The sequence below is a fragment of the Varanus komodoensis genome, unplaced genomic scaffold, assembly GCF_004798865.1.
Source record: "Varanus komodoensis strain SLA01 unplaced genomic scaffold, ASM479886v1 scaffold46_3, whole genome shotgun sequence".
Lineage (NCBI taxonomy): Eukaryota > Metazoa > Chordata > Lepidosauria > Squamata > Varanidae > Varanus > Varanus komodoensis.
The window spans coordinates 5,118,186-5,136,855 of NW_025336044.1; the positions used below are offsets into that span (position 1 = coordinate 5,118,186).

The window sequence follows — 18,670 nt, forward strand, 5'->3', positions numbered from 1 at the left end:
GCAGAATACAAAGAGTCCAAGCAGTTTCATGGGTGAGTGCAGTCTTTAAAAATAGTCTAGTCCCAAGTCATGTATGGTTTTATCATAACCAGTACTTCCAAATGTGCCTGGAAATGAACTGGTAGCCAGTGATACTGTTGTAATAAGAAAGTGAAGTGCTTGCTATAATGGACCCCAGTCAGCAGTCTGGCAGAGGTAATTGGATGGAGCTGAAGATTCTGAATCCTTTTCATACATGGCCACACATAGAGCCTGTTAGAGTAGCCCAAACAGGATATTACAAAGGCATGCATCTTAATGGCTGGACAGTACTGAAAATGACAGTGCTGAAAATTGATATATGTGACAAACTAGTCTTAGCTATGCAAACATACTCCTGGCCACCACTGAAACATGGACTTCCACATTCAAGCTGAATCCAGGAATACATTCAAACAACTAACTAGAATATTAATAGAGAGTATAACCCCCATTCAAACTGAGGAATCCCTATTCCTCAGTTTGCTTTTCAACAGACAAGAAACACCTCAATATTTAGCTTTGTTTTTATTTTTAAGGGTTTTTTGCCTTCAGCAAGGCTGTTATAATCAGTAGACACTAATTTAGAACTTTAACAGCTTCCTTGGATTTAGCTGGGTTAGCATTATTTCCATACTGGTGGCACTGGACCCTGAAACTCAGATGACCTTTCCCAGTGTTTCCATGAATATTTTAAATAAGATGGAACATAGAAACAAGGCGAGTCAGAAGGGATCTCCTGGGCCGTTTAGTCTGGCCGCTGGCTCCAGGCAACTCCTCTCATGTACTCCTCAATATGTGGCTGTCCAATTTTTCCATGAACACCTCAACCACCTCCCTTGGAAGCCCATTCCATTTCCTAGGGGTCCTAACAGTCAGGAAGTACTTCCTGACATCCAGCCTGAAGCCTGGTTCCTTTTTTTGTTGAAAGACAAGTTTTTTGTTGAAAGACAAGTGGGGAGCAGGAGTAGGAAAGCCACATCTAATTCAAGTAATGACAAACCATTATCTGGTGCTGTATCTGAACTGAATGTTAGCATATGCCTTGTTTCTTTTCCATCTTACAGATAGTGCATTTGGGCAGGTGTTTAATGATGGGCAGTGCTGGCTGTGAGAAAATCAAATGGCCTTTCCATGGTTTCCCATAGTAAAAATATGCAGAGGGCAAATGGGGTCCCATAAAAAAAAAAAAGAAGAAATTACACTTTTCTTTCGATTCCTAACAAGAAAATATGGCTTATGAAACCTCTAATTGATAGCCATCATTTTGAGCCATTTATTATTAGTAGTATATTACATTATTATGACATTTAAGTATTAAATGATTCAATAACATCTGAACATGAATCTTTGTAGACACTAAACTCAAAAAGCCCTTTAACTCCAAATATAGCTTACATTTAATTCCCAGGAAATTCCTGGGAATTGTAGGAATTTTTGAGCATAGCATTGCCCCACAATGTATTTTTATCTCTATATAAAATTTCTTTCCAGTTCATCTCATTTTTATTTGTATTTTCAAACTGTTTTAAAAAGATAGACATTGTCATTTGTTTGGATTCAAGTTCATTTTGAGAAATATCAGTATGATTCCTGTAGGAACTGGGTTCACTTAATACAATAGCCCATTGTGGGCTGGTTTGGGCTACATGGCATGGTTTGGCTTGTTTGAGGGCAGTAAGCCATCAGGACAACCTATAGCTCATGCTGGAGTAGTTGTTTCCAAAATGCATTACTTTGTCTGTGATACTTCTTTTCCCTAGGTACAGGAAGTCATCTACCAACTTCAAACACCTTCCTATTCCTGCTGAGGATGCTCATTTACATGTTGCCAGTTCGAGCTTCCCCCAAAGTGCTCAGAAGGTGCTTGAAGGGTGGCTGGTATTGACTTCCCCATAATAATCATGAACCATTTTGGGTTTCCTGTAACTTTTTTTTTTTTTTTGCTTTAGTCTTTTCTTTTTCTAGAAATCTCAAAAACACGTTTCACAATCTCTGTTTTGACAGCTATGGACAGTCCTTTCAAAGAGACCCAGTGGTGATTTGAAAGGCTGCCCATAGTCAAACATTTAAAAATAGTTTTGATCACCCTAAAATTCACAAATATTTGTGTCATAATTCACATGACTCTAACTTTCATTTTTTCTTGAACTCATACAGCTGTTGATTGGCTATATGGCTCAGGTATGAAAATGGAGAATCAGGTGGGCAATATGGACTTTGCTTGCTGGCAAAAGGAGTAGGTACTTTTGATAGATGTGAGATATCGAAAGAATTAAAAAAAAAAACCATACAGGTATCACTGTATAGATTTGGCAGGTTGCTTATAATACCAGAATACTTTGTTGTTGTTCAGTCGCAAAGTCATGTCCGACTCTTTGCGACCCCCATGGACAACATTCCTCCAGGTTCTCCTGTTCTCCACCATCCCCTGGAGGCCACCCAACCCCACACCCACCTCCCCAGCGACCCCATCCAGCCTCCTCAACCTCTGCTGTCCCCTTCTTCCTTTGCCTTCAGTCGTTCCCAGCATCAGGGGGTTTTTTTTCCAGTGAGTCCTTCCTTCTCACTACGTAGCCAAAGAATTTGAGCTTCAGGTTCAGTATCTGTCCTTCTAAAGAGCAGTCAAGATTGATTTCCTTTAGGATTGACTGAATGGATCTCTTTGCAGTCCAAGGGACTCTCAGGAGTCTTCTTCAGCACAATTCAAAAGCATCAATTCTTCATTGCTCAGCCTTCCTTATGGTCCAACTCTCACAGCCATACGTTGCAGCTGGGAAAACCATAGCCTTGACTATACACACTTTTGTTGGCAGGGTGTTGTCTCTGCTTTTTAGTATGCCATCTAGATTTGCCATAGCTTTCCTCCCCAGGAGCAAGCGTCTTTTAATTTCTTGGCTGTGGTCACTGTCTGCGGTGATCTTGGAGCCCAGGAAAATAAAATCTGTTGCTACCTCCATTTCTTCCCCATCATTTGCCAAGAAGTGATAGGACTGGATGCCTTGATCTTAGTTTTCTTAATGTTGAGTTTCAAGCCAACTTTTGCACTCTCCTCTTTAACCTCCTCAAGACGCTCTTCAGTTCTTCAATTTCTGCCATTGGAGTGGTATCGTCTGGGTATCTGAGATTGTTGATGTTTCTCCCGGCAATCTTAATGAATCGCACGTTTAATCTTCAGCTTGTGATTCATTTAGCCTAGCCTTTCATATGATGGTACTCTGCTTATAAGTTAAATAGGCAGGGGGACAATATACAGCCTAGCAGTACTCCTATCCCAATTTTGAAACAACCAGTTGTTCCATGTCTAGTTCTCACTGTTGCTTCTTGACCACACAGAGGTTTCTCAAGAGAGAAATAAGATGATCTGGTACTCTCATCTATTTAAGAACTTGCCACAATTTGTTATGATCCACACAATCAAAGGCTTTAGCATTGTCAGTGAAGCAAAAATAGATATTTTTCTGGAACTGTGTAGCTTTCTCCATGATCCAGTGTACATTGGCAATTTGATCTCTAGCTCCTCTGCCTCTGCAAAACCCCACTTGTATTTCTGGTAGTTCTCAGTCCACATACTGCTGGAGCCTAGCTTGTAGGATTTTGAGCATAATTTTGCTAGCATGTGAAATGAGTGCAATGGTGCGGTAGTTTGAACATTCTTTGGCATTGCTCTTCTTTGGGATTGGAATGTAAACTGACCTTTTCCAATCCTGTGACCACTGCTGAGTTTTCCAAATTTGCTGGCATATTGAGTGCAGCACGTTCACTGCATCGTCTTTTAGGATTTTGAATAGCTCAGTTGAAATACCATTGCCTCCACTATCTTTGTTGTTGCTAAGACTTCTGCCAGCCCCTTCTTCTTCCTCTTCTTGTTAGTGTCAAAGTCGTGCTGGACCCATCACGACCCCATGGACAACATTCCTCCAGGCTCTCCTGTCCTGCACCATCCCTCAGAGTCCACTCAAGCTCACACCCACTGCCCCAGTGAGTTCATCTAGCCACCTCATCCTCTGCCGTCCCCTTCTGCTTTTGCCATCAATTGTTCCCAGCATCAGGGTCTTCTCCTAAGACTTCCTAAGGCCTATTTGACTTCATACTCCAGGATGTCTGGCTTGGGATCAGTGATAATACCATTGTGGTTATCAGGGACATTAAGATATTTCTTGTATAGTTCTTCTGTGTAATCTTGCCGCATCTTCTTAAACTCATCTGCCTGTGTTAGGTCTCTGCCATTTTTGTCCTTTCTCATGCCCATCTTTGCATGAAATGTTCCTGTGATATCTCCAGTTTTCTTGAAGAGATCTCTAGTCTTTCCCATTTTATTGTTTTCCTCTATTTCTTTGCACTGTTCATTTAAGAAGGCATTCTTATCTCTTCTAGCTATTCACTGGGTGTATCTTTCTCTTTCTTCCTTGCCTTTTGCTTCCCTATTTTCCTCATCTATTAGCAAAGCTTCCTCATACAGCCATTTTGTTTTCTTGCATTTCTTTTTCTTTGGGATGGTTTTAGTTGCTACCTCTTGTACAATGCTGTGAACCTCCGTCCATAGTTCTTCAGGCACTCTGTCTATCAGATCTAATTCCTTAAATCTATTTGTCACCTCTACTTTATATTCATCAGGGGTATGATTTAGGTCATACCTGAGTGGCCTAGGATTTTCCCTACTTTCTTCAACTTAAGCCTCAGTTTTTCAATAAAAAGCTCATGATCTGAGCCACAGTCAGCTCCTGGTCTTGTTTTTACTGACTGTATAGAGTTTCTTCATCTTTGGCTGCAGAGCACATAATCTATCTGATTTCATCTGGTGATGTCCATGTGTAGTATCCATATCCATAGGCAGTATCCATAGGGCAGTCTCTTGGGTTGTTTGAAAAGAGTGTTTGCTATGACCAGCATGTCACTCTGCTAGCCTTTTGTACTCCAAGGCCAAATTTGCCTGTTATTCCAGTTATCTTTTGACTTCCTACTTTAGCATTCCAATCCCCCATGATGATAAAGACATCATTTTTGGTGTTATTTTTAGAAGGTGTTGTAGGTCTTCATAGAACTGGTCAACTTCATCCTCTTCAGCATCAGTGGTTGGGGCATAGACTTGGACTACTGTGATGTTGAATGGTTTGTCTTTGATTCAAACTGAGATCATTCTGTCATTTTGGAGATTGTACCCCAATACTGATTTTCCTACTCTTTTATTGACTATGAAGGCTACTCCATTTCTTCTGAGGGATTCTTGCCTGCAGTAGTATACCTGATGGTCATCTGAATTAAATTCACCCATTCCTGCCCATTTTAGTTCACTGATTCCCAAGATGTCGATGTTCAGTCTTGTCAGCTCATGTTTGACCATGCCCAGCTTACCTTGATTCATAGATCTTAGATTCCAGGTTCCTATGCAATATTGTTCTTTACTGCATCGGACTTTCTTTTCACCACCAGGCACATCCACAACTGAATGTCCTTTTGGCATTGACCCTGTTGCTTTATTCTTTCTGGTGCTACTAATAGTAGCTCTCTGCTCTTCCGTAGTAGTGCACCAGACACCTTCCGACCTGAGGGGCTTATCTTCCAGCATCATACTTTTTAGCCTTTGGATACTGTCCATGGGGTTTTCATGGCAAGGATACTAGAGTGTGTTGTCATTTCCTTCTCCAGTGGATCAACTTTTGTCAGAGCTCTCTGCTTCTTGGGTGCCCCTGCATGGTATTGCTTGTAGCTTCATTGTGCTATGCAAGCCCCTTCACCACAGCAAGGCAGTGATCCATGAAGGGGCTAGAATAATTCACTTGTCATTGTATATTGCCTTATTATGCATATATAAGGGCATTCCTGGGCAGTATCTAATATAATCCTACTGAATACACAGATAGTGTTAGCCGAGCTCCACTGAATCTTTCAGTTGTGTAATTAAGTTCCTGTTACACTTGCAGATCTGGTTGTGTCAAGACTTACACAGCAGGTTGCTCAAGCAAAATGTTCAACCAGTTGCAAAAAAAATTGCATAGCAGGTTGCACAAAAAACAGGTGCACAACCACTCGTTCATCTGTACTTGCACAAACATAACTTTAGTTGGTTTCTTTTCTTGTGCATAATCTAGAACCTAGTTTCCACTTGCACAACACCATTTGCACTAACAGAATGACACAGTTGGATGTGGCCCATAGTAATCCAAGCAAAAAGTAAGTTTCTACTCTGATCAGTTTCAGTGATTGAGTAGGGCCAATTTTAGTGTTAGATGCTTGAATGGTTTTCTTGATGAGCATAACTAGACAGGACTTTGCTACATCATGAGATACTGCCTTGTAGGGACTGTTCAGCTGCCTTTTGAATCCGTTTCAGTACTGTCTTTGTTAAATAATTGAAAAAATGTGGATTTAGTACAAAATTTAAAACACTTTAGAACCTTTTTGTTTAAATACCTACAGTTATAAGCTATGTTTTCTTTGCTAAAATTGGAAAAAGTGTGCTTTGTTTTCTTAAAACTTACTATGGCTTCCACTGCTGTATAATTGAATCCTTTGAAATGGAGACCATGAAATGTAATTCCATAGTCAATTGCTTGGTTTACCTGCAAACATAAAGAAATTGTATCCTCAGCATCTTTCATACATGTGGGAAAATAATGTATACCTTAATGTGAAATTTAAACATCTCTTGCTTCAGGCAATTTTAACCGTAAACTGCAATTGCTTTGCAATTTAGGTTTTGGATAATTGTGGTGTTCATCCTCTCGTTATGCATCCATAATAGCAATTTTTTAAGGTAGTCATGGAATCTTTGAATATTTTAGATTCCATGCAGTACCAATGTTTTCTTGTTAGCTGATATTCCAAGGCAAATTTTAAGATCAATACCTTTTTATGAGAAAGGGGGCAGGCTTTTATGTATGTTGGAAGTGGATCAGACTCATTTGGAGAACTGACACACCAGCTCCTCCTAGGCATGGAAAATAGGAGACTAAACTTTCAAAATGTTATGTGGTATCTTAGGTTGGTGAATGTTAGGCAAAGCAAAGTCCCTAGTTATCATTCCAAGCACATTTTCAAAGCATGTATGTTTGCCTCAAGTACATTACCAGTCTTTTTGTTCAGGTAGGTTCTTTGCTATCCCCATAATGTTTGCTTATGCCCTGACATTCCTTTATCAAGCCCCCCTCATCAAGTGTTCTACTTCAAGGTGATAAAATTGGGCCACTCTTGAACATTACAATACTGCAAAAAAGTGAAGCATCAGGTATTGTCAATGGAATTAACACAAAGTTTTACTGAAGTCTTGCTGTTTTGAGTCACTCTATTCTAAGTGTCCGATCATGTAGTTATAATTTTTAATAAGTTTGAACACTGTAAGCATTTAGAGAATGGGAGAAAGCTGGACTCTACCTGAATTTGAACTATGAACTGAAATAGAGGTTTATACATGAAATAGACCTTTGTGGAAAATATTCACATTAAAGAATCTTGTGTTTAATTTTACGATTAATGCTAACCTTTACAGGTTGCTGATTCTGGGGTGGGAATGTCTTCCAATGTAAGGAAGAGGTCCACAATCTTTGGATCCATTGGGCACATTCTGAAATTTGAAAAACATAGACCCCAAAAATGCTGCCATAAGACATATGGCTAGGCACAGAGACCAACCTACTAGTACAAGCAGTTGAGTATGAGGCAGAGATGGGGCCGAGTCCCATATGCCAAATCACTTATTTAACTCTATAAAGCACAATGAAGGACAAATTTCACAGAGAGATAACTAGACTGGTGATGCTCTAAGAAATACGCACACACCACAAATTGTGCTGTGGCACAATTAGGTGGCATACAAATGTTTTAAATAAATAAATAATAAATAAATAAAATGCGCACACATGCATTTCCTTTCTTTTTTGAAGGTCATCAGCTAACATGCCTGGGAACCCTTGCACACACAGACACATAGTGTTCTCTCTCTCTCTCTCTCTCTCTCTCTCTCTCTCTCTCTCTCACACACACACACACACACACACACACACACACACAACCCCATTTGCTCATCACGTACAGCCACCATTTGTACATACTCCTTGCAGCTCTGATCACTCAGCTGCTTTCTCTCCTTTGGATGGTATTTTCTGACCACCGTACCCATGACTACCCACTTCTGCTACATTCTGACTGTTTGCCCTGCCCATAGTTGCCCTATGGGCTCCTCTAACTCTTCTGCAATACCATTCAATGTCCAAATGTTGGAGGGAATTTGTTTCAACTTTTGAGTTTAAAAACATTTCCCTAGGGTTCCCATAAATACTGTGAAGCACAGCCCTCCCACCATTTAATTTTCCTAGGGGTTCTGAGAGATACCATATGGCCCCGGAAGCACTCAGGGGCAATTAGAATGGTGGGGCAATTGAACAAGACCAGGTTTGCACTTTGTAGTCAACCTGGGTTTTTTTCCAAATTGGGAAAAAAAAGGAAAGAGCCAGGAGAGCTTTGCTTGTGCTGGGGTGGATAGCTGTCATTTCAGGTTATAGGGACTAACTGTTTTGTTATTAGATAGAAATGTGAATTACCCCTCTTCATCCTTTTTGACTCCTTTCCTCATTTGACAGAGATCATATAGACAACCTAATGAATATAGATCAATTCCCCCTTTTTCAAAGCAAAACAACCCCAGACTCCTGAGATTTGCAAGATATCATTTGGCTGTTCCCTAGCAGGAACATATTTATCAATATTTTCTCTTATAGGTGCATGTCAGCATCTTGTGAAAGGATTATTTGGCAGTTTTTAAATGTGTTTCTAAAGTTTGTCTAGGTTATTTTACTAGAATTTCATAGAGAAGCAGTCCCTGGGTTACAAATAAGCTTCATTCCTGAGAAAATGGAATTTTGTCTTTAAGTCAAGTATGTATGTAAGTTGAGATCGGCGGCAGAGGCCCTTCTCCGGGAGCCCTCCGTGAAGGACATTAGGAGGGTGAATACCCGGAGGAGGGCTTTCTCTGTGGTGGTGCCCCATCTGTGGAATGCGCTCCCCAGAGAGGTCTGCCTGGTGCCGTCATTATTTGCTTTTCGGTGCCAGGCCAAGACCTCCTTATTTAAATGTCATTTTAATTGTTGATTTTATTTATTGATTTTAACAATGTTGGCCAGGATGTCTCCAATTTTATATTATTGTATTGATGGTATTTATTTATGTTTGTAAGCCACTCCAAGGCTTATGCGAAGGGGGTGGCATATAAGTTTGCTAGATAGATAGTTGGTCCTCCGCATTTGCAGGGGTTACAGGTGCAGGACCCTGTGAAAGTGGAAAAACTGTGAAAATCTCTAGGCTTCCACCCCACCCAAAGTCATTATGGCTGCCTCTTCGCAGCAAGGAAATGCCAGAATGATTTTTCTCTCTGGAGGGGCAGGGCAAGAAGGCCTGCTTTGAAGCCCCTCCACCCCTTCTCCACTTTCACCGCCTCTGTGGTAATGACAATTTTCCACAGTAATTTTTAAAACTTAGTATGCTTTATGGCAGTTTGTTCATAAGTATAGGTTATTTGAAACTTGGACTGTCTCTATATTATGTGGTGTTAATAACTCAGGGACTGTCTCTATATTTCTACTTTTTAATTAGTTACTTTTTCCTTAACACAGAAATAAAATGTAGAGGTTGAATTGTTATTCTAAATTTCACTTTTTAGAATTTCCATCTAGCGTTCTGATACATGGATTTATGGTCTAAAAGACAGTGAATACAAAAGAAATCAAAACAGAAGAAACGTCTGATTTTTCTTCAACAAGGCAGAGATTATATTCTGTTGCTGAAGTTTTTTAAAGTATCAACACACTTTTTTGCCTGTACTGGAAATATTAAACTTTTGGCATTCACATGACCAATTTGAGAAATGTTATAATGATACCAAATTATCTTTCCGATTTCCATTAGAGAACAAATCTCATTGTTTCAGATGTAAAGCTACTATTTTAAACAAGCCTTTGGTATATATTTTAAATGAAAGGTTAAACACTAGCTTTGTCCAATTGAGGTAATTAGCCTGAGGGAGAGAGCGTTTTCTTGTATAGAGATCTGTTATATCATAAGCCACAAGAATCTGAAATGGGTGCAAGAGGAAAGTTGGCAATTAATTTTTTTTCTTCAGAGCATGGCCCACTTTTGTGGAGCTAAAATGATGACAATTTTACCATACAACTATTAAGTAAAGGAAAACTGGAGAAGGGAAAATACCAGCATAATGAAAAGTACATACTTGCTTTGGTTTTGGTACTGTGATTCATTCCTTTTATCTCAATTTTAGACCTTTTAACAAAGATGGGCTTTCATGCTATTTACCACAAACATCAAATCAAAACAAACAAACAAACAGATTGTATGCTCCTGACCTAGTTCCCAGGTCACTTAACACTGTTACTCGAAGTGAAACTGCAGCATATTGATGGATGTAATTTTGTGTTTTCCAATAGCACTGAATGATTCAAGGTTGTGCTGATATCTTTTTAAGTCTATGGTAAATGAGCATTCTCTCTCTGATATTTTAGTGCCAGTTGGTCCTGCTCAATATTCCAAAATTTTATGAAATTATAACAGTGGCTATTGGAATCAGGGCCTTAACCATTGTTGTCCCTAGCTTTGGGGGTTCTTGTCTTGAGAAGTTAGCATTTCCTTATCTTTGAGTTTCCATATTTGTTTATTTTAGTGATTTTTTTCCAACTGGACAGGTGTTCCTTGTGTGTACTAACAGTTGTTAGAATCCAAACAACTTCACACTTGGACTTTTGTATGTCCAAGGTGGATTTGGGCTTGTGTTTCACAAACTCCATGGCAACCTCACTTTTGGAATGAAAGAACTTAGAAAAGTAGTTCATAATATGGTTATCTCTCATTTCCAAGGAAAAGTCCCACTAGGTGTTCTGACAACCTTGAGCAATTTTAAAGGAACTCTCTTAATTTTAGGCTATTCCTTTGGAGTTTATTGTGCTTCATTTTTGTTAAAGCATTTGAGGCTTTTGGAAAAATAGCTTAACTATTTGGAATGAAATGCCATGTAGTATAGGATTTAGGCTGCAAGAATTTGTCAAAATTTTCAGAATTAGGTTTACACAAAACAGGTTTACACAACAGCACTGCTATTTAGCTATCTTTTTATGCTGACGGGATAGTTGCTTTGAAAATTCAGCAGTTAAACATGTATGCATCCTCATCTGGTAACATATGCTGAACAGGTTATCAGAATGGAAAAATTTACAAGTGTTTATTGGCAATGTGTGATTCATGCAGTAAAATGTTTAGCTAAGTATGCTTCTAAACATGAAAAAATATATGCCCATATCAGATTGAATATACCAGAATATCTACTGATTTTATATCTGTTACACATAGTGTACAGTCTTTGAAATCTGCTTAAATTTTCTGGAAGCTGACCAAATCTGGTTAATGAAGCATGAGAAATTGGTTATTTAAACAGATTCTTTAACTAGTATTTCTGTAAACATTTCTCTAGAGAAGCTTATGATGGAAGTGTTGATTTCAAGGCAAAGTTTAGAAACTAGTTCTGCAGTTGAATAAGTCTTACGGTTGTAACTTGCTTATGTTTCGTTTGACTGTACTTGGAATATTGTGGTCAGTTCTGGTCACCTTACCTGAAAAAGGACATTATTGAATTGAGAAAAGTACAGAGAATGGCCACAAAAATTATCAGGCCTGGAGCAGCTCCCTTATGTGAGGAATGACTATGATAACTGTGACTGTTTAGCTTAGAAAAAAGGCAAGTAAGGGGGCACATAATACAGGTCTAAAATAATACATGGTGGGGAGAAAGTAGAGGAGGAGACATTTTTTCCCTCCCCCATAACAACCAAACTGTGGTCATCCCATGAATTTGATTGGCGCAAGGATTACGACAGATTAAAGAAAGAACTCATTCACACACCATATAGTTAAACTATTGAATTCGTTGCCTTGGGATGTGGTGATGGCCACCAACTTTGATGACTTTAAAAGGGGATTGGACAGACTCATGAGGGAGAGGGCTATCGGTGGCTACTAGTCTTGCAGGCTATGTGCTATCCCCTTCACCGGAGGTGGCATGCCTGAATGCAGCAGTTGCTGAGGAGCTTGGGCAGGGGGAGGTCTTGCATCCTGGGGGCGGGCGGGGAGGCGGCAGGTGCTCTGGGCAGCTGGTTTGCCACTGTGTGTATGGTGCGCTGGACTAGATGGACCTATGATCTGATCCATTATGTTATTTTCCCTGTTAATGCTATAGAACTATTTCTAAATCACACATAATGGCAAAGTAAACAACACTACTGATCTTTGTCTTCTGGAGTCACTTGATTTCATCATCCATTCTGAGAGAACATGTAGGCTGAGGGATGACTTTAAGATCATTTTGAGCACAAAATCATATTGACATAAGCATAAATGAGGGTAGTTTGTGGTCCATGCATGAGAACATGCATAAAGAAAACAGTACATTTATTGGTAGTGTTATATGTTTAGAAAAGAAGTACCCCTGACTAGATGTCAGATTCTAGTGAAGCCATGAAGTCAATGTGTTCTCCACTATATGTGTCTGATATCAGGAAGCATTAATCCATTGTATCTCAATGTTATATCTTTATCCCATTAATGTAAATAGGTGTTAAGTATGTGCATAGCCATCCCTCTCCCTTCATCCCCAGATCAACCTTATGAGATAGGCTTATCTGAAAGTGAGCTCAGTGGTCACTGAACTTGGTACCTGATTAGGAGCTTGGGTCTTTCTGATCATTGTCCCAACACTCTAGTCACTACGCAGGGACAACCTTGGAGTTTCTGCTGCAGCAGTGGTGGCTGTCCATGTGCACAAGTGAGTGCCACAATGCAAATTAAGCTCTAACTCCCACATTTACATATGTGTATGAACCATTCATCCACATTGTGCTGAAGATTGTACTATGGAACAGATATAAGCTGCCCAGATGTGAACTGCATAGAGAGCTTCAGCTGTCGGGTGGCCTAGAAATTAATTTAATAAATTGTTCCTGTCTTACATAATTCTAATATTTAAAAAAAACCTTCCAGTATTAAAGAGAAGAATAAGCAAGCTCTCAGGGATTGGGGACCTTCCTTGCCCTTACTCTCAGACACATACACTCACCTTCTCACATTTTTAACCCTTTCTTGGAAATGGGCACTGTGGTTCTTGCTGCAGATGCATTATTCCTAGAAGTAGAGTGACCTAGGAAACAGGCAGGACTCTTTGAGTACTGCTTCCTAGGATATGCTGTAGGAATGATGCCTGTGTGTATTCAAGTAAGAACTCTCAATGATTCCTTTAGGGTATTACACCCTTTAATTTGGTTGATGACTAAAACTAATTGCTATTTTTAATCTTTTGCAACTCCAAGAAAATGTCTAGGATCTGCATGTGAATTTCCACCACACAAACAATGATCTTGTTTGAGATTTTAGATTAATTGTAATTCATAAGAAGTTAAATACCATTGGTAATAATTCATTGCCATTAGCATGTTTTTTCTGAGACTGTGATACCCAAATCTTTCTGCTTGAAGTATCAAGCCTCCTCTAAACTGAAACTTAAGTTCTCAATACAAAGTAGATTACCAAATAACGCTTTTAAAACAGTTGCACACAGTTTCTCCCTGTTTGATGATCAAATAATATTTTAAATTAAATCAATAATTATGCATATAATTTGTGGGGCAGGGGAGACAAAAACTTTTTGGGGATGTGATTAATTATTGAAAAGGTAGAGTAACAACTAATTCTATACATTAAAATTCTAGGAATCCCATTAAGTCATACATATTGATATTTCTTTCATGGTCTTTTGCTGAGTATGTGTACACTGTATAAAGATGGTCCCAGACTAAGTTTAACCTGGTGCGTTCATTAGTATTGCATTCATTGTGTGTCAATGAGCATGAATGTCAATATGCTGTTTGTTTGTTTGTTTATTTTTGCATTTATATGCTGCCCTCTACTCCAGTGGAGTCTCCTGCAATATTTAAGATCTTCACTGATGTAAAACTGGATAACTTCCAAGTGCTTACTCTACTCTACCCTAACCATTGCCATGCTTTAGCGATCCTACATGTATCATAATTTGTCAAAAACTGGGTAAATGCACCCCTGCTAGTTTCCAAGAGTTTTGTAATGAAGAATGTAATCCATTCTTCCCTACTCTCCCAAATAAAACAAGTGCAAATAATTGGTGGGTCCTTAATCTAGTTTTCTTAATTGCCAGAGGATATTAATAACTATATTATAGAAAGAGTATTAGTTATGCTTGCTTGTAGACATGCATCACGTTCAGGTTAAATTTAGCATAGATCACCAATTAACCACTTTCATTTTCATATGTTATATTTCGGAGTAGGACACCTCTACAAGCTTCTCCTCATTTTCAGACATCCAAATACCAAGATTCTTAATTACATTACACTAGATTTCCACAGGACATAGTCTGCTGTTTTGCTTATTTATCTTTATTCTTTACCTCTACATAGAATCATAGAATAGTAGAGCTGGAAGGGGCCAAGAAGGCCATTGGGTCCAACCCTTCCTGTTGCAGGACACCAAGTTACACCATCCCACTCTGACAGCTGACAACCCAGTTTCTTTTTGAATGCCTCTAGTGCGGGCGAGCACACCACCTCTCTAGGCAGCTGGTTCCACTGTCGTATTTCTCTGATCCCTATCTATTGCCATCAATCTCTATCTACTTAAATGGAGAAAAATAATATCTTATACTCGTTGGGCTGGATCTAGATCTACCTTCCATGGATCTGCAGCACAGCTCATCCCATGCAGGTGGATTCTCCAACCCTCTGTGTCACATTTTTCAGGGACTAAAAGAGCAGCCATGGAGTGGAGGGGACAGGAAAGTCAACTTCTGCCCAGTTACACATGCCTAAATGTAGATTGAGCTCAGATCATTCAGTATTTTGAGGCAAATATCACTGACTTCTTTGAATGTCAAGATAAGTACCACATTGTCTTCATTCAAGAGAATGTCTGAATATTTTGTTTTTAATGGAACATATTTTATTCATGTTTCCTAAATGCTTTTTGTAATGATTCCATGCAAAGCACAAGGGAGATAAAAGGCAACTTTGTCTCATGCCCTTTGAAAGGTTAAAATCTGGTGGGAAATGGGAATTCATACTATTGATAACAAATGGACCAAAATTATTTAAGCACATTCTGTAGCTTAGGAACATTTAAACCTATCAAGAACCTTTTCAGCATCTCGGAACAATGACACTCCTTTGTTGTTATCAATCATGTTCATTTTCTAACTCTATATACAAGTTGTTTCCCTTTAACAAAATCAGACCGATCTTTATCAATCTTCTTAGTACTTTATTAAGTCTTTTTTGCTAATGTGGCTGTATAAATTTCAAATTTCTGATTAAGCAAAGATATTGATTTATAAAAGATCCTAAAAGTATCCTTATTTACTTTTGGAAAGACTACTACCTTTGCTCCCATGTGTCACAGGGTCAGGGGAAGGGGAATGTCAAACCCTCTCTGCTCCATTGCCTCCATTAGCAGGGACATTTGAAGAGATTCTCGAAGGTGCAGTGGCTACAGGTTTCAACGATTCAAGCGGACTTCAACAAATGGGGAAAAGAATCTTTACCCCAGTGTAATTATGCAACAGCCATGGCCCTGACATGGTAGGGAGGTGCTTCACACGGAACCCCAGCCACCAGCTTCTTCAGGGGAATTAGCAAGGTTACAGCCTGGGTTTCTTCTGCAGCAATTCTCCTTGCCTAGCAGCCCCAGAGCCTCTTAACTCTGACTCCCAGTCCCTTGATGATCCCCCAGGGATCCCCCAGTCATGATCCCCCAGGCCTTCCCATCTTGCCTGGAATGGGGGAGCAAAGTTTGCCTCAGGAGCAGGGGGCAGACTTGGACAGATTGAAAATGGCCCCCACACCCTTTCCATGAGTGACAAGCATACTGGCACCTGTCCACCCCAAGAGCAAGGCTCCCCTGCCTGCTCTTCTCAGTCTCCATCCATCCCTGGCCCCACTCCCTCCTGTGCATGTGCCCCCTGCCCTCACCCCATGCCCCTTTTATTCCTAGCTTCTCACCCCATTCATGCTAGCTTGTCCAAGTGTTCATTCAGGTTGGCATAGGGAACTGACCTTGCACCAAGGTGTGTGACCTCTCTTGCTTGGGTTGTTTCATTTTATTCCTCCCAAAGAAATGCAGCAAGAGGGGAGCCTGGTGTGCTGCAGCTGCTAACCCTACCACGCACACAAGAGATGGCCTGTTTTGGTGAGACTGAAAGCTCAGGCTCAGGGGATGATGTGGGGATGACCGAACCAGACAAGTCTGAGAGCTCACACTCTAATAACGGAATTGTTGTTGAAACAGAGGCCTACACCTGCACACTCCCCCCCCCCCACACACACACCATGCCAGTCTCTACCTGCCCTGGATGAAAGTAGCTCAAGGATGGGCATGGGGCCCAGACGCCCTCCTGCCTGTGGGAATGAAGGAGACAAATGGAGAACACGAGCCTCCTGAACATACGGACCTGAGGGCCCGTCACCACAGCTGCAGGCTGGACCAATTAGGGGCTCAGAGTACAGAATGCGGGCAGACCCATTTTCACAGCTCCCCACCTTCTAGAGACAGGCCCCATGGGGTTCATAAGCAAAGGTTTGGGTGAAGGGAAGCAGAGAGGGGTCAGCACTTCTTGAGTGTGCTCAGAGACTTGTGAATGCTTAGATTTCCTGTATAAAATAAAGACTCTTAAGAAGTGCTGGAGTGACAGTCTTGCTTGGGAAGGGACACACAGCCCACGACACTGACCCTCTGTGTGCCTGGTGAGACACAGCGAGCCCCAGCAACTCTTCACACTATGAGAAGGGTATTTCAAAATGAATGGTTGAAAATAGGCCTAATAATTATTCATTAAAGCATCTAAAGCAGGATACAGAATCACTTTGTGGTGGGTGACTAAATGCTCCTTCCAGCACTTTATATAATATAAGTTGTCAGACAGACTTTGCCGTGCCTGCCTGGCATCATTTGCTTGCTGTCCAGAGTTCTAGTTGGAGGATCCTAGATGGAGGATCCCTGCCCCAGAAAGCCTCATATACAGCAAAGTTGTAACAGCTCAGGAGTCAGGCAGATAATCCCCTGGATCCCTTGGTCACAGCAGATTCACCTGCAATCCACCTTCATGGTGTGACAGATAAATTCAAGCTGGCTGTGCATTCACTGAGTGAGGGGAGGCTGACAGAGCAAAGCCTCTCTTGGTTTACATGCTGCTTGTGGTCTGTGGCTGTGAAGAGGGGCTGAAAAGAGGTGGGCATGCCCATCGCACATTTGTCATCTGTACACAATTATTAAGTAGTTCAGTACCCGAAAGTGAGTCCTTTTATATGGTACACACAAGAAATAGATCTTGTTAATGCCCTTCATCGTCTTTGCCATGTCAGAAAATATGGCAGACTTATCTGACAGTTGCTGTGATCTTTGGGGTGCTTGGCTTAGAATCTCCCAAGTTCCATCCCTTTGAAGTAGTGTTGCTATCATTTGAAATTACACTGCTATCAAGCAAATGCCATCTATTTATTTTTTTAAAGTAGCTGAAGTCAAAAGCTGGCCTTCAAACTGTTAGCTGTACCAAAACAACTGAAAACCTGCTGGCTATTTTTAAATTTTGCAATAAAGCTTACTAATGTAATTCCTCCTTAAATGTGATGTTGCAAAAATGAGCCTCCATTAAAAGCAGAGAATGGTAAATAGAATTTCTTTTGATACCAACATATTTTTGCAGACAAGTTGCTGACTTTGGAAGCCTCTTAATTGGTTTGACTAATCTCCATTTTAATACAAACCCAGAGAGCTTTCCAAAATTGACCAAAGCTCTACACTTATTACCTCTTAATAATCATTAGGCAGAGCTTAACTCATCACCTTCTTTACTTGCCTTGTTTTTGCCAAATTACTAATAACGTTTCACATTTGCCAGATGAGGGTTCACCAGTGTTGGTCTATAATCCTCCTCCTTCCCTTTTTCATTCAGATGCAACCAAGAATGAGTAACTGCTCTAGACACTGAGAGCCAATAGTTGTAGCAACTGGTGCTTAACACTGGAAATGCCCATTATTAGCACATTCCCAGGAAATACTCTTCAGCTTATCAGGGGAAAATGTCAAGACGCTTAATAATCAGCTCTTGAGGGATTCTGTCTTAAGTGTGGACTGACTTCCCATTCATCCTTCCATTTTCTTCAGAATATTCTGTTGCAGATACGGAGGCTGTGTGTTTTTTACTGATTACAAAGAATATTTTTCTTTTGATAGTCACTTATGAATGCTAGCAGAACTCTCAGGCAAATACTGTGAATGTCTGAAAATTCTAAGGGTACGCTACTGAAAATTGTCTAACTTGCGATTGCCAGCATTTACTGCTGTATGTCCAAAACAATATACAATGTTTGGGCATTTATAACATATACCTGGAATTGTGCCTGTGCACCTGTGAAAAATATACCAAGTTTGGGGCATACCATGTAAAGCACATATCATATATACTGCTTCTTAAAGACAGATGTGTCTGGATAAGACTGAGATGGCGATTCTGTTTTGATATACATCATCTTGCTGTGAAGACCTTGCTTTTTTTACATCTTGGATTGAAGCAGCTCAG

At 40.2% G+C, this 18,670-nt stretch overlaps 1 protein-coding gene across 5 annotated transcripts in view; it reads left to right on the forward strand.

The window, feature by feature from the left end:
* Positions 1–18,670, forward strand: part of ASB7 (ankyrin repeat and SOCS box containing 7) — a 71,488-nt gene that overhangs the window by 21,697 nt on the left and 31,121 nt on the right. The window lies entirely within an intron of this gene.